Raw genomic sequence first — 15,743 nt, forward strand, 5'->3', positions numbered from 1 at the left:
CTTGATGCAGTGCCGTCTGAGGGATCGGAGATCCCTGTTGTTCAGCTTAGGCTTGCGCCCTTGTCCTTTATGCACTGAAATTCCTTTAGATTCCTTGAATCTTTTAATTATGTTATGCAATGTTGAAGGTGAAATATCCAAATGTCTTCATATTTTTCTTTGAGGAACATTGATTTTAAACATTTGTATAATTTTCTCATGTATTTGTTGGCAAAGTGGCAATCCTCTGCTCATCTTTGGTCCTAAATGACTTGACCTTACTAAGATACTTGTTTTGTACCAAAACATAGTTACAATCACATGTTGATATTACCTGTTTCAAATCACGTCATCATTAAACCAGTTTACCTGATTTTTGTCCAAACTTTTTTGGAATGTGTTGCAGGTTTAAATGACAGGAATGGATGTATATTTACAAATTAAATGAAAGTGACCAGACAAAACATGAACTATTTTGTGTTCAAATTGTCAGCAATGAAACAAATTTAAATACATTCCTATTATAGTCAAAGTAAATTTGGAAATCACTACTTTCTTTTTTATTTGCATTTCTCATAATGTCCCAACTTTTTTGATTTGTATATATATATATATATATATATATATATATATATATATAATAGATTTTTTTTTCAGAACCTGTAGTCATGTCATTAGACCAGAAGTAAATAGAAATACCCTTATATCCTGATCATTGCAGTCTCCATAAAAATTTCACATTCTTAAAGTCTAGAGTCGATTGTGTCTTAAAGGCATAGTTCACTCAAAGGTATATGTGAACATGGCAATCGTGCTCAGATCCATACTAAAACAATTGGTCTGAGATTGCCTGAACGAGGTGGTCATGGCCCTTTAGAAACAATCCAATGAACTAACAACCGAGCCTTTATGATTACAAGTACTGAAAAAAGAAAACAACAACTGGGTTTGCTTTTTATAATGCCCAACTCTGAAAATAAATTCTGAATCACTGAATTGTAAGTTAACCGAATCAATCTGAAATGCTGAAACTGCCAATCTTTAAAATCACACTCAGGGTCAGATTTATGCAAAGGCATTTTAGGCACATTCAGAAATACTCAGGAGGACCCAGTTACGAATAAAACACTATTATTATTATTATTATTATTATTATTATTATTATTATTATTATTATTATTATTATTATTATTAATATTATTATTGTCCTGATGACACAAAAAAATTGAAGCCTTGATACTTGCCAAAAGCTATAAAATATTATAGCAGCTTTACTGAAAGTCACAAAAAGTGCACAGACATGTACTGTAGCTACTGTCTATCTGATAGATAAATTCAGACTAATGAGTTTACTTGCTTGTGACGCGTTTGCTCCATCTAGAAATATTGCCCTGTGAAAGCGAACTGAACCAAGATCGCAACATTGTAGCAGTTCCAATTCCTGTTTTTAAACAATCTAAAAAATTATCTAAAGGTGTGAAAACACGCAGAGAGTGCCAATAACCATTGCCTTGTATTATAAGATTAACTAAGGACCACAGATTCAGCTAAAAATCGTATTTAATATTTTACTGAAGAAAAATGAAGCACAAGGGTGAGTAAATAAAAGCACATTGTAATTTTTGGTTGAACTATCCATTGAAAAAAATAAAAAATAAATCAAATATGGAAAACTGAAGCTCAACTGTGCATCAATAGCTAAATCGGTGATAATGTGTAAGCTTGATAGCTCAGTTTGAACAGCCCAGCATTTCAAAGTCCTGGCTAATGACTTTTCAATAAAAAAGAGCAGATGAGTGAGTAGCTTAGAGCAGTAAATGCTCAACCATCTTCTGACATAGCAAATCCACTGTTCTCAGGCCTACAGAGGACAGTAAAACAGTGAACCCCTGCTCTTCCTGTAGGCCGCTGGACTGTCTGCTATGATAATGATGATGATGGGTTGAAGGTGATAATAGCTGCTGTCTGCGTGAATTCTCCAGGGTCGCGCTATGATGGATAACATCGGAGGTGTTTCGTAACATGCCGGACGTGGGTGGAGGTCATCCCTGCTGCACTGATATTGCTATGCGGGATAAAAAAAATCACCATCTCTTCATGCGGTTTGCCTTAAACTATCCCATAACGAATACATTTTAAGTATGAGTTTGGTGATTGAGAATAGCTGTCGGTGAGGGGTGTGTGGTCCCCCGCTGGCTGGGGTCCCGGTTGTTTGAAGCATGCCGGCCGCAGCACTGGTTTTGATCAGCGTTGGATCTGCGAGATCAGAAAGTGGATCAGGAGCTCCCAGGGGAGTGTCATTTACACGTGCCTCCTACTGAGGAGAGAGCGCGCAATTATACATTTGTTAAGATGCTAATGCTTATCGTTGCCCCTCCTAACACACACACACAATCACTCACAAAGACCTTTTTTCTAGAGTACGCTTTGCTTTAAAGGAATATTAAAAGCTTAAATAAATGTATTGAACAAACCTGAACCAACCCTGGCAATTCATTAAATGAATTTATTACACAGCCCTCAGAAATACTGGATTCTGACAGGTCAATCGTGACATTCGAAGGTATGTTATTCTGAGATAACAACCGCTGAAAAAAAAACATATGCTCATCATTCCAATAATTTTGACCATTAGTGAATACATTCATTTCCCAGAGATGGGTTGCGGCTAGAAGGGCTTCCGCTGTGTAAAAAACGTGCTGGATAAGTTGGCGGTTCATTCCGCTGTGGTCACCCCGGATTAATAGAGGGACTAAGCTGAAAAGAAAATGAATGAATTAATGAATGAATACATTCAAATATATATACATTCAGATTAGATCAATGTTTTCTGTTTATTTACTCAATTTTGTGGAAAGTAGTTATGTAATAAATGGAATAACGACATATAGCTGATTGTTTTTTGCAGAATAAATCCCTTATGAAGTCTTTGTGCAAGATCATCGACTTCTCGTTAGGATGCTAATATGCCTGTGGATTTATGAGAACAAGCAGCGTGAAGTACATTATTCCCTTTTTTTGTTCTATTCAATTCAATACATGTTTTTTTATAGCACTTTCACAATAATTATTGTTCCAAAGCAGCTTTACAGAAGGTGCACATTGTTACATTACAGTTAAAAGCATTGTTATTGCCAATGTAAGCCTGTATACTCATTATTTGAAAGACAGAGGATTTTTTTACCAGGAAAATCAGAAGGGTGTGATTCCAAAAGGCTGATGTCTGTTCTTTAAGCTGTGCAGAGATCTATATTGCCATGTTCAGATTTTTTTCTGACTGATATTTTCTCTGGTTTTGTGTATTTTAGGGCACTAAATCATGTACATTATGTGTGCATTAATGGATCATGAACAATTAGTTGCTGGCTGTAGTTAATTTCTGAAAACGATCTATAACCCCTTTAATTTGTGTAATAACAAAGTGCAAGAGTAAACGTACCTGCTTTTACTTGGTATTGTGTGAGGTAAAGATGTAGAGTAAATGCAATAGTGTTATTGTGTTTGCAAAATAAGTGCACAAAGGTGCCATAATGCCGTAACTGGTCATGGTAAAAAATAACAATCCCTACTCTATACAATATTTTCACTGGATATTTATTATTATTATTATTATTATTATTATTATTATTATTATTATTATTATTATTATTATTATTATTATTTTATTTTATTTTATTTTATTTTTTTTATTTAATTAATTAATTTTTTTTTTCCTTAAATGGTTTTAAAAAATTTAAAACTGCTTTTATTTTAGCCAAACAAGACTTTCTCCAGAAAAAAAATATTATCTGACATACTGTGAAAATGTCCTTGCTCTGTTAAACATAATTTGGGAAATATTTAAAAAAGAAAAAAATTCAAAGGGGCGCTAATAATTTTGACTTCAACTGTAAATACAGTACATACAGATTATTGAAAATGTAAAGCAATGTATTTGCTATTTTTGTACTTTTTGTCTCGATAGTTAAGTAAAATCACTGCCCATTTAGACAATCCCCTTTCCTTTTCTTCGATGCATTAAAAATAATGAGAATATTTCCATTGCAGAAATGTACAGTATGCCACAGCCATCTTGATTTTTGTCTGTTTCTGCAGGGAGCACATTGTCTCATTGAGTGTGCGATTCAACAGTACCAGGTTAATTATAAATCAGCATTTTTTAAAGCTAATTAATTAAACTAAATGTAACTCAAATTACATAAAATCACCTCAAACATTCTTACATAAATTATATGAAAATCAGTAAAATTATTATGTAACTCGCATTACTTGTTTTGCGTTACCCCTAACATTAAGTACAAAATACTTTATTTATAGTATTTAGTGTATTTTTATTGAATACTGTTCATTTAATTCATGTTGACACTCTTGAGAAAGCTAATTTAATTATACAAAACCTTGACTGATCCATCATTGCCCATAAATGGTGCACTCTGACTTGGATCTAGTGGTCTGGATCTAGTGTGTGTCTGTGGGCCTGCAGTTGGATATATCTCATGTTCTTTGGTCATTTATGCAGTTTAATAATAATAATAATAATAATAATAATAATAATAATAATAATAATAATAATAATAATAATAATAATAATAATAATAATAATAATACAATCTGGAAATGTATTAAGAAGTATAATAGGAACGTATTTCCATTCTCTAAATATTCAAAAAATGATACCGTTTTATACTGTTTGCATTTTGTAACACTCAAAACATCCTGCAGTCTACAACAATCCTTCCTTTAATTAAACAGCGGAAATTGGTAAGATAATATCAAAATTGAGTTGACAGCCTGAAGAAAGTTTTCTCTTAGTGCTAGATAATCAAGCAAGGTCAGAACTTGACCAAATATAAACAACACAAATATCTTTTTTTTTTATTAATACACACTGTAAAGGCACTATACTGAATTTTATAAACTCTTTGCTTGTACATATTTTGTATCCTTTTGTTGAAAAATAAGGATAAAGCTTGCTTTGAATACTAATTTAGCTGGTTCATGAAGCAACCAACTAAAACAAAACACAGCAACATTTCATTCCCTGTGCCAGCTTGAGAATGATAAAATACACAAATAAAGCATCCATTATCCTTCTAATGCATTTACTTTGCTCTTTATTTGGCTGTAAGAAAGACATCTGAAGTTCATCCACCCTAAAAAAGTTCCACCTCAAAAGATTTACAGCATAAATAACAAACATTGGAACTGAATTATCTGAATTATTCATATTTAATTATTTACTGTGTACTTTAACAAATTATTAGCTTCTACTTTTTTTTGCTTTCCCTTCAGTATGCACTGTACTTTTCTTTCTTTCTTTCTTTCTTTCTTTCTTTCTTTCTTTCTTTCTTTCTTTCTTTCTTTCTTTCTTTCTTCTTTCTTTCTTTCTTTCTTTCTTTCTTTTTCATATCATGACATATCATGGACATTTGACCTTTTTCCATGTTTAAGTGCTACAATCAGTCCCGAGAGGATATAACAACTGCCATTTTGATCACCTAGTGACATAGAAAGTTATTTTATGATAGGTATTACCGCTCCATAATATGCATGTTAAATAAACAGTGCCACACATACAGTGTTTTTTTACGAGGGTCAGATCAATGCTAATGCTAAATTCATACTCAGAACAAATATTATAAATGAATACCCTTCTTGTTTTGGGAATGTCTTCATTGTTTCTGACTGTATTTACCTGTCCCTCCAGGATTTTGCGAGAAATTACTGATATTGCTGTGACTTTTCATAAAATTTGCTGCAAAATTTGGGGCATTGTTTTGTGTTGATTTGCTGTAAAAAAAATATCACAGAATAAAGTCTTATTATATATATATTTTATTACTCCAAGACCCATACATTGGGTTTTGTATCTCATAAAATCAGACTTAAATTGAAAGGATACTGTGTTTCAAAAGAAATATCTTGTATCTATAAATAAATTGTGTATGCACAACAGCTCAAAGATCAATTGAATCATTATCCAGGTAGTTTCTCATAAAGGCCATCCCATTAAAAAAAATTTAATTGTTGTTGTTGTTTTTACATATAGTTTACATACAGTTGAAGGCAATTTTTTTTTTTTTCCTTTTTAAATACAGGATAATTCAAAAACAATACCACAACTTTGAAAATCTGTATTTAATAATAATAAAAGTTGTGGTATTCTTTTTGTATCACCCTGTATTTCCCAAATGATATTTAACAGAGCAAGGAATTTTCCACAGTATATCCTATAATTTTTTTTCTTCAGAATTTTTTTTTACATTAAACTTATTTGTTTTGTTTTGGCTAGAATAAAAGCAGTTTTATTAAAAAAAAAAAAAAAAAAAAACAACATTGTAAGGTTTATATTAATAGCCCCCTTTTTTTCCGATTGCCTACAGAACAAAACTTCGTTATACAATGACTTGCCTAATTAACCTAGTTAAGCCTTTTAATGTCACTTTATGCTGAATACTAGTAGCTTGAAAAATGTCTAGTAAAATATTATGTACTGCCATCATGGCAAAGATAAAATAAATCAGTTATTAGAAATGAGTTATCAAAATTATTGTCTTTAGAAATGTGTTGACAAAATAGCTTCTTTCCATTAAACGCAAATTGGAGGGTCTCACAGCAAGAAGGTCGCTGGTTCAAGCCTCAGCTGGGTCAGTTGGCATTTCTGTGTGCTCTGGGTGCTCCAGTTTTCCCCACAAGTCCAAAGACGTAGTATAGGTGAATTGGTGAAACAAATTTCACTGACCTTCATTTTTCAGTCTTTCACAGTAATATTAGTAGGTAAATGCGACTTTGAATGTTTACTCATATTTACCAATGCATGTCTTCTTTGTCTGTTTAAATACCGAGCGTTAAGGTATATGGCCACCTACGTTCATGATGTGTGTAAATTAATAGCTTGTTTGTGAGGGTTGTTTGCATTCACATGGCCTTTGTTTTGGGTGAACCCATAGCGTGATGACGTCATAGAAAGTGGCAAGCAAAACTTATCATAATCAGGGCGGAGCAAGCTGAACTGCCGATCTAGGTAAAGGATGATAACGCCGCCCTAATTCCGAAAGTAAAAACGAAAGTGACCCGTTAGGTAAATGAGGACCGGGGGGTGTGTGTGTTTGTGTTTGGGGGGGTCGCGGTTGAAATTAAAGACGGGGGGGGGATGGGGGTCGTGGATAGAACTGAGGACGCGGGTGGTGAGGGAGGTGTTGCGGACGCCGCCCTCTCTATTCTGCCGTCCTAGGCAGGAAAATAACTGCTGAGGACGCGGGTGGTGAGGGAGGTGTCGCGGATGCCACCCTCTCTATTTTGCCTAGGGCGGCTCTATGGTTAATAGTCATGCTTAATGTCATGCTTAGTGGTTGGCCGGCGGCATGCAGGAAATACACTTGCTATTTCAGACCGAATATTCAGAGTAGCACGGTAAACAATATAGGGAGCGCAGCCCAGGTTGTCATTGTTCAAAAATTAACCAATGTAAATATGAAACCATCTTCAGCTCAGTAAAGCAGGCTAGGTGGAATAGTACTGTTTACTTCTGTTTTGTTGTTAAAATAAATAAAAATCTACATTATCAATGCTGTAAAAGGTCCCTTATGACACTGAAAATTATCTAAAAATTTGTCACTGGAAGCTTTCAGTGGTTGAACAATACTTCTGTGCATATAACCCATTAATAATACAATCTACATCAGCTTAGCCTGACTAAAATTTGTTGACAGACAGTTTGGGCTATACTTATCGGAATTATGGGAACTCTCGGCCCGACAATATTTAATTGGAAGAATTTTTTTTGTGTTTTATGCCTTACCCAGAATATAAAAATACATATAAATACATTTTGATAACTTAGTTTAATCATTACTATTGGAATGTGAAAAGACTTTCAACCAGCACAACAAAAAATGCTTCTGAAGACAATCACCTACTGCACCTTTAATGATCTGTCAGATATAACCTTATAATTCCAAGCGGAAATGACTTTTTAGAATTAAAAGGTTCTATCTACGTTTGCCCTGTTTGTTTTTCTCTAATTTGCAAATTTAAGAAAATTTTGATAATTTACATTTAGAGAACATTTAGGGTCTCTCTCATGTTAATGTATGAAAGAGTACTGTTACACACATACTGTTTGCTATATGGAATGCAAAAACTTTGAAGCTCAATATCTCAAAATCATTTAGAACGCAGACAGAACCTCATAATTCCAAGGCGACGACAAGTCATACCATTCCAATCAACTGAGACACTCATTTGTAATACAAATTTGATATTTTAGATGAAATCTGAGAGCTCCCCCATGCTGTAGTGGCAGCAAATATCTCAAAAAACACCATCTTCCTCAAAACAGACAAATAAAACCACAGCTGTCTATGGAGAATCAGGGAGCTCTCATATTCCATCTAAAATGTCTTAATTTGTGTTCCAACGATGAACTGAGGTCTTTGGGGTTTGAAATGACATGGGGGTTATTAATTATTCACATGATTTTCATTTTTGGGTGAACAGTCCTGTTAATAAATGATCTATGAGGTATTTGAGTTGAAACTTCACAAAGACACATTCTGGGGACATTCATTCATTCATTCATTCATTTATTCATTCATTCATTCTCCTTTGGCTTAATCCCTTTATTTTATCAGGGGTTGCCACAGCAGAATGAACCACCAACTTATCCAGCATATGTTTTATGCAGTGGATGCCATTTTAGCCACAACTCAGCACTGGGAAACACCCATACACACTCATTTACACACATACACTATGGCCAATTTAGCTTATTCAAATAACCTATATAGCGCATGTCTTTTGACTGTGGGGGAAACCGGAGCACCCAGAGGAAACCCACGCAAGCACGGAGAGAACATGCAAACTCCACACAGAAACAGGGCTCAAACCAGCAACCTTCTTGCTGTGAGGCGACAGTGCTAACCACGGGCCATCATGCCGCCTATTCTTGGGACATCAAAGACTCATTTTACATCTGTTGAAAAAAAGAACACAATATATATCACCTTTTAATCAGCAACAAGTCAAAATTATTTTCTTTGACAAAGGACAGAATGAAAATGCCCATTAACATAATAAAATACATTGTTTTAACATCTTCCAATACTCATATATTTATATATCCTGTGCCCCAGGATATATAATACAGCCTTCAACAGACACAAATCCAATCTCAGCAGCCAATAATGAGCTGTAATGGATGCCGGAACCACTGCAGCTCATTGGATTCATTGGTGCTGAGATGACACAGCAGCCACAGTGGAAGCTCAAGCATGAGTCAGATGATCTGTCAATCACTAGTCATGTGACTTCTTACTGACTGCCCATTAGTGTCCATCACCGTGTCTGCATGTGCTCGTCACTTCAGTAATTGTGTGTCTTACACTGTGTATATGTGTGAATGTGAGAACTTGCTTGAACTGTTATTAATGATTTACATTTTAACACTACCATCAATCACAACGTGCGAAGCCATGTGTGAAAGTGCAAGTCACACCCCCTGTTTTTTTTTTTTTTAAGCATGTCTGTCGGTGTACTTGAATTTCCCCGCAGACTGCAGGTCCCTTTTTGTGTATTTTTATATCCAAGGGATTCTTGGCAGACATTTGTGAGGAATCATTTACGTGTAAAATATATATTATGATTAATAGGATAATTTGCCATCATAAAAATGTAATATTATTAATCATAATAATTTGAACCTGTAAATTATCCTTCTCAAATATTTGCCAACAATCACTTAAATATAACAGTACATGTATGTGTTTGTCGGTGCACTATTTTAAAGCTTGTGGTTGAGTTGCCAAAACCACAAACAAGATGTGTTTACTTGTGTTATCTTTGACTAATATTCAAATTTGTTTGATGATCTGAAATATTAAAGTGTGAGATTAATAAGGGGCAAACACCATTGTATTTATTACACCTTCAAAAAAATGCTGGCTTCCACACACTTACTTCATGCTATCTCAATACAAATTGATTAAGTAACCTTAACAGTTTTTACAAATTTAAGTGAATTGAACATAATCAATTAAGTTGTCATCCAAAAAAACAAACAAACAAAAAAAAAAAACACCAACACACAAACACAAAAGAATTGTGCTGTTTTAACTAATTTTTCAACATACCTGCAGCTTCTCTACATTGGACGACCAGTGTTTTTCAGCCTCCTAGACAGCAGATTTGCACAGCAAGTTTGGCCAGAGGAGAGATGGTCATGCCCACCTGAGCCTGGTTTCTCTCACGGATTTTCCCTTCACTTTCGTCATTTGGTGAAGTTTTGTTCCTTGCCACTGTCGCCACTGGCTTGCTTGGTTTGGAACTGCGCAACGATGGTTTTGCTCTTCAGTGTTTGGACTTTCAGCAGGGAAAATTAACCCACACTGAACTGAACTAAACTGAAATTTAACTCTGAAAACTGAACTGACACGTTTTCAATTTACTAGAACTTCTATGTTAAGCTGCTTTGACACAATTTACATTGAAAGTGCTTTAAAATAAACATGAATTAAATTAAATTCTAAATGAGTAGTTTGAACAAGCAGCAAAAGTCTTTTTTGAGTGTATGATAAGCATAGGCATCATTCATAATACTACCAGTTGCTACTAGTTTAATATAAATTTTTACACATTTTCAACATTTCAAGCTTTGCATTATGCATCACGTTAACATCATCAGTTATGTTAACAAGCATGAGTTAACAGTGAACAACAGAGCATATTTACAAATTAAAATCAATTTAGATTAATGAATGTCAAATGAAAATGTCATTCTTTATATCTAATTTGGTACAGATGATAAAGTATTTAAACTTTTTATAAATATATATTTATTTAAAATGCTGGGTTCCAAACCTTTCCTTCATGTTGTCCTAACAAAAATCAGTTAACTTGAATTGTTTCGTACAAATTTAAGTGGATTTAACATAAAAAACCAATTAAGCTGTCCCTCGAAAAGCCCAAGAATTGTAAGTAGTTAATAATAAATAATGAGTAAGAATAGTTAGTAAGTACGAATAATAAGTAGATTGAACACACAGCCAAAATATACAATAAAAATTACAAAAATGCATAATAAATAATAAATACAAGACAGATCATCAATACAAACATATCAGCAATAAACATGAATGATCCCCATAAAAAACAACAACAAACCAAAAAAAAAAAAAAAAAAAATCTTCTGTGTTGGCGGGTTTTTTTTCCGGGTGCTCTGGTTTCCCCCACAGTCCAAAGACATGCGCTACAGGTGAATTGGGTAAGCTAAATCGTCTGTAGTCTATAAGTGTGTATGTGTGTGTGTGTGTGTGTGTGTGTGGATGTTTCCCAATACTGGATTGTGGCAGGAAGGGCCATATATGCTGCGTAAAACATTTTCTGGAATAGTTAGCAGTTCATTCTGCTGTGGCGACCTCTGAAATAGAGACTAAGCTGAAGGAAAATTAATAAATGAAAACTTCTGAATGTTTTCTGTGATGCCTGGGTTTAGGGTTGTGGTATACAGGACAGAATATACTGTACAGTATAAAAAAAAGTCACCATAAAAAATGTAAACCCATTGTCAAAACTGTTTATCTTTACCTAATCATATTTGCAACGTTCTATTCTTGTGTGGTGAAATTTGTACTTTTTTAACTGAGGTAATTTGCAATTCCCAAGTTTTGCTATTCCTTAGCATTATGATATGACTATCAGATTTTATTCATTGCCCAATGTACTGAGAGAGAGAGAGAGAGAGAGAGAGAGAGAGAGAGAGAGAGAGAGAGAGAGAGAGAGAGAGAGAGAGAGAGAGAGAGAGAGAAAATGAGCAAGGAAGCAAGCAAGAGAGAGGGAGACAGAGAGAGAGAGAGAGAGAGAGAGAGAGAGACGTCTAAAAGGGTGTCATAGACATCTCATTACATTTTCATGTGCCACTAACTGCCCCGTATCTAGCAGCTGGTCACGTGGCAAGAGGTGCAGTATCATCCATGATTTAGGAAACTGCTGTGCCGGAGGCAGACGCCCGTGCTCACGCTCCTGAACGTTAATTAATTTCCTGCTCGTCACTTCACACTTCCCTCCCTGCAGCCATACTCCTCTGCTCTGTTCCAGGTAGCATTTTGTGTGCCTGGGATTATTTCAGGGTGCTTTTATATTGACAGGTCAGATCCAACATAAGTCTGGAGGCTCTTAATTGCCTTGTTAGGGCTTCAGGAAGCTAGTCTAAAGATGAGGAAGTAATCCCTGGCCAGTCCATATGTTTGATGGTGCAGGACGATTTAGATATAGAGTGATTTTTTTTATTTAATTTTTTTTTTATGAAAAGAAAGTTGTTCATGTTACTCAGTGACATAGAAGAATGTGTGAAATTTAGTTCAGGAAACTCATTTATACTTCATTTATTTCATTTGTGCCCATTTTTTTTCTCAAAGATTTCATGCATAAACTAATGTTAAAATCATGGGGTAAAATGACAAATATAATTGTTCATAGTTCTTTTCGCAAAACTATTTTATAACCTTAAAACATTAAACTAATTCATTTTGATGTTTGCAGTTCCATTCTAACAGTTTGGTAGCTCATTTTGTGTAGGTATCCCATAAAAAATAAATCTCGACACCCTATAAATGAGAGTAAAGACTTCAGAAGCAGAGTCAAGTTAAAATGTTGTGGTTGCTAAACTTGCACTGTACCCTTGTGCCTCAAATCTGATTGGCTTATTGCCATTTTGTTCCAGGATCAACAAGCATGTTGTTACACTTCTATGGTTCCCTGGTTGGTTCATTGATTATTCTATCATGTCTTTTGTTATATGCAGCTGCTAGAAAGACAAGTTGATTGTCATTGCTCTTATATACATGCGCGTATTCTACCCTTCTAAGAACAAACTCTATTTTATTGACCTTATTCTTCACATGAATGGGCGCAGCCATTGGAACCTTTTTGGCTCGAAACTTCCGGTTTCATTCCTTTCCATTGATTTTTAGACATTAAAAACAGCTTGTAATGCTGCTTGATGTTGCAAAATGATATTTTCTAATTGCATTCTTCTTTTTTTATGTGTAGACACTTGTTTGTAGAGCAAGTAATTTGACTGTTTTCTGTTGTTTAATATTCCTAGTCATTCTCATAGGCAAATGAATGGGAAAATCTAAAACAATCGCAAAAATGGGCACACTTCCACATTGCAGAATACAGTCAATATGATCTGTCTGGTCGTTGTGTGGAACATATGGATAAAAAAAAAAAAAGATAATGACAATCCAGTTATTAAGTGTGACGTCACGCAAAGCGGCTTGCGGGTCCAAACGCTCAATTAAACTGGGGTGCGTTTCCCAAACAACGACACAACTTGCGGCTGAACTATCATAGTTTGGCAAATTCAAATTCATTTGGCAAAACAACGATGTAGTGACGAGTGTTTCCCAAAACCCGTAGTTTCTTTGTCGCAGATCCATCGTTTGAACCATGTTAGTTATAACATAAAATGCCCACAATGATGCTCTAAACGGGGTGGTAACAGTTTCTTTAGAGAAGTACTCCATCATTTATTTGTGCAGCTGTGTTTAAAATGACATCAATGTTTTCAAAGTACACTGTGAAGAGAGCACAATTGTAAACATGAAGATCGCTAAAACTGAACTGTCAAAATACTTTGAAGCAAATTAAACCTAAGAGAGATGACTTGAAGAACAATTCCAAGTTTAAATGTTAGAATGTTCTAAACGAATAGTGCACAGGGGAGATAACTGGGAATAGAACACAGTCAGGAACCATGTTTCTGCTCTGCAGGTATAGTCACAAGCATGCAAGTTTGCGATACAGTTTGGAAAACGCCAAATTTGGAAAACGCCAAATCAACTAACTATGTTTGTTACGGTATGGAAATTTATTTATTTATTTTTTGTAATTTGACGTAAAGATGATATAAAACATTCATAAATGCATATAAATGTTCATATGTTTAAAAAAAATCTAAATAATAAAAAATTTCAAGGATTTAAGATTATGATAACCGTTAAATGCATCACATGTCTTTCACATCTGTGGTTTGGTTCATTTGGTCCGGACCAAGGGCAACAAATGATAGACTGTAGCATTTTCCTGTCGTTTTTGGGTCCTTTTCACACCACAGTAATTGCTTTGGTCTGAACCAGTTGAAAAGAACCAAATTGCAGTCATGTGACAAAATACAAATCACTCATTGGCCAGATGTTGTTGAACGTATCTCCTAAACTGCTTTTCGATTGGTCACAATTATTGTGCGGGAAAATGCCAATGGAACTCCTGCAAGTAAACGACTGCGCTGGCTTATTGTATCCCTGGTCAAAGTATACTATATAGTTTGTATATATCACTTTAGACAAACTATACAGTTCGAGATGAAGCACGGCTGTGGCTGGAAAACAATGTTTTAATGCATTGCAAATGGCAAAGGCATATTGCAAATCCCTTCAAGAGGAGACATGAATTAATTTAGCTAAACTGAGACATGGTCATCTTTCGGAAATACTACGATCCATCAGGTAATTTTTTTCCCTCACTCTCTCTGTATAAAATTGTTGGTAAAGCGCTGTTAACAAATAATTTTTCTCCACACCCAATATGATGGGACAGCGCATCAGACTACAGCAGTCCAAAAAGGCACAGTACTTTTTGCCGTTGGGTCTGTTTTAGTTCAGATCATGTTCTCTCCACAAACAAACTGATCCAGGGTTCGTTTGAAAGCGTACCGAGACCACTTCTTCAAGGAATTCTCAATATGCGCTTTTGGTGCACACTCGAGTGTGATTGCTACATTCACACCTGCCCAGACGAACCACACCAAGAGGGAAAACGAACTCTAGTGCGATTCAACTGAACTAAATACTGTAAGGCTGGTGTGAAAACACCCTTAGAGATTGCTAAAACTGAATCTGATACACATGCATGAGGACTTGAAATTACAGTTCATTCATTCATTCATTTTCTTGTTGTCTTAGTCCATTTATTAATCCGGGGTCGCCACAGCGGAGAGAACGGCCAACTTATCCAGAACGTTATTACGCATCAGATGCCCTTCCAGCCGCAACCCATCTTTCGGAAATGAAATTACAGTTGTATTTGTTTATTTTTATTTTATTGTTGTGTTTTGCTCAGGTTAAACCTTTTGTCTCACATGGGATAAAGATGATTAAGCTAAGTTCTGCCAATCAAAAAACATAAGACAACATGAAATCTAAATTGATCTCATCTTTAAGCACATCTGTGGTGTTACTGTAAACAAATCTTTGGCGTGCACTAGGATAAAACTCTTGGTATTCTTTCATCACAATCTAATAACATGTTCCACCTTTGAAATAAAATTCCTGTTTGGCTTCCTGACTCCCACTTTCACACCCAATCCTGACTAGATAAAATCAAATCGCCGTCCACAGCTTTCTCACTGACTATTTTATTTGTGGATCTATCACACAATGGAGGTAAATTCAGTGATTTCACATTGATTAGAAAGTTTCAATTTGCTCTTTACTTAATCCCAAAGCTTTCTAGGAGAAACATTTAAGCTATTAAAGAGATCGTTTGTTATATTTCTCTTCTGTTGGGGAGGCGCTTAACAGTCCTGATGCATCGGAAAGTAAAAGCTGCTTTTCTTGTGCAAGATATCACAGAGACATGAACAGACACGCACATGCGGCGCCCTGCGGGAGGTTTGAAGAGACGGGAGAATCAGACCCCCCGCTTGCTGGAGGGGTTGAGAGAAAGAGGGGGGGAAATGAGGGAGGTGTATCCACACCTCCACT

This window comes from Danio aesculapii, chromosome 19, assembly GCF_903798145.1.
Source record: "Danio aesculapii chromosome 19, fDanAes4.1, whole genome shotgun sequence".
Classification (NCBI taxonomy): Eukaryota; Metazoa; Chordata; class Actinopteri; order Cypriniformes; family Danionidae; genus Danio; species Danio aesculapii.